The following is a 2487-nucleotide window of genomic DNA, read 5'->3' on the forward strand; positions in this document are numbered from 1 at the left end:
CAAAGAGCTTAAATAACCTTTTCAAAGTCAAAACTCAACCAGAAAACCCACGAAGCTATAATGCAGATCTAGGCTTCATCCTGAAGCTTCTACTGATGCCTCCCAAAATAGAGGTTAACGGGAAGGTGAACGATTCTCATTAAACTCAAAAGCTCGTAACTTAAGTGATTTTAGATGTTTGACATTTGATGATTGACAATGACAGTACTTGCTCCTTTTAAATCACTGGCATTTGATGTGGCTACCATTCAGGTAGAAGTCATAAATCTTTTAAGAGCAGTGATTAATCTATGCTTTCTTCCTATAATCTAATCACTGTTTTTTTATTTTAGATTCACACAGCCAGAAAGAGCCGAACAAAAGGAGTTTTAGAATGGCAGAATCTCCAAGTCAAACTCACTCTGAGAAAGCAGTATCCATTAACAGATCTCAGCCCCACACATCAGACCCCCACAGCACAGAAGTTGGAAGCAGCTAGGAGGGTCTAAAAAGAATAATTTGTGGAAATGATCAAAATTAAGTAATGATACCCTCAATGCTTTTGAGTGTTTTGTTTAGATTTTGAGACAGGGACTCAGTACTTAGCCCAGGTTGACTCTGAGCTCCCATATCTCTGCCTCAGTTTTACCATTGAGATTACAGATTCATTCCTAAGAATGAGCCCTTAAAAAAGTCACACCCGGACCGACACAACCAAACGGCCATTACAGCTCACTCTAGAAACTTTCTCCCAGAGCCACCAGGAGGATTGCCTCCCCAGTACTGTATCCTACCAAGTTAACAGTGCTACACAACACAGCGTCCCTCTCCAACACAGAACTAGGTACCTGTTTCAAGAAAGGAATATTGTCTCACTAAGTTGTTTCTTCTCTTCTCAAACCCACCAGGAAGTCCATCGGGGAGTTAAATCTTAGGATCTGTGTGGAGAAAGATGTATTGAACCACACACAGTACAGGTTGATGAGGATGGATTTATCCATTGATCATAACATGGCAGCAATCAGAATCTTAAACTAGATCATTTTAGCCACTCGGATAGCCATGTTTTCATGCCCGCACACCATTGAGCACATAGGAAAAGAAATGCCTCGTAGGACAGCGCCTCTAATTCTCAAAGGATGGATTTCTATGGACCTTGTGTAACTAAGGCAGATAAGGCTCAAAGACATCAACTAATTTAGGAAAAGCCACCCACCAACAAACAATGCAGTAAGAAGCTTAATTGAAGTCCAAGTGACACCATAGCTCATACCCACTTAACCCTGTAGCTCCCTGCGTGCCCTCGTAATGCACACTGCAAAGAGGAAAAAATAGGGAAAGCTCTGCTATCCCGGGGTCAGCCATGTACTGAGGAGGTACCTGTTAATGCATTGAGCATGTGAGCGTTGTTATTTTTTTTTCCTGACAGAGGCACTGATTGAAAGTATAAAGGTTTCCATGGTGAACAGGAAGCAGAGAGAAAGCACTCCTGAGATCCAGGGCTGTCATTTTTAGTTGGCAACAAAGTAATAAATTGTTGCTTTTAACAACCTGTGCTATTCTGAACCATTTTTTAAGCTTTGTTAGTCAAAAACAAGTGTTCGTTAATTCTAAAATCTCAGGTCGACCTAGCCCATGAAAATCATTCAAAGCAGTTTTTCTCACTCTGTGGGTCGGGATCCCTTGGACAAACCTTTATCTCCAAAAATGTTTACATTATGATTCATAACAGTAGCACAACTGTATGAAGTAGCAACAAAATAATTTTATGGTCTGGGGTCAGCACACGTGAGGAACTCTATTAAAAGAGCACTACATTAGGGAGTTTGAGAACCACAGGAAGAATTCAGATTTGTGGCCATGATCCATGAAACATGCAGCCCAGATAATAACATGCACTAAAAATCATGGAGGGAAAAAAAAGAACATTTTACAGTGAGGTGATCTGCTAAAATCAAGTACAAAAGTTTAAAGTAATAAATTGTTAAGAAAATGATTAGTCTGCTTACATAAAAGTTTGTTGCTAAGCAACTATATCAATGGGCTGGTTCAATTATGATTTGAGGTTCCTGAGCCTCTTTAGCAGACTAGAAAAGACATTCCATAGCTAATGAAGCTGTCTTTTCATAAAATATAGAAACATGAGAATAGTTTTCTGAAGTAATGTGTCCTAAGAACATGGCAATATATTAATAATAAATCATAGAAGGAGGACCCAGCAACTATAATCTTACTTTCCATTGAACATTGACATTTTCCACTAAGAACAAACTCTTATACAGTCTGTTATATTCTTTGAACATTCAGTAAAGTAATAGGATGTGTGTCTTCTTCTAGGATTTGTAATGGTCACCATTAAAGGAACAATTAGCCCCTAAAATCCCTGAACAACATAGACTTCTCTAAAGCCCAAGCTCTTCACCTTCAGACTTCAGTATTGACACTTTAAAAAATAATTAAGAATAAATTAGCTGCTAGAAAACGTGAACTCATTGTTAAATTTAAATG

This window comes from Arvicola amphibius, chromosome 9 (genome assembly GCF_903992535.2).
Source record: "Arvicola amphibius chromosome 9, mArvAmp1.2, whole genome shotgun sequence".
Classification (NCBI taxonomy): Eukaryota; Metazoa; Chordata; class Mammalia; order Rodentia; family Cricetidae; genus Arvicola; species Arvicola amphibius.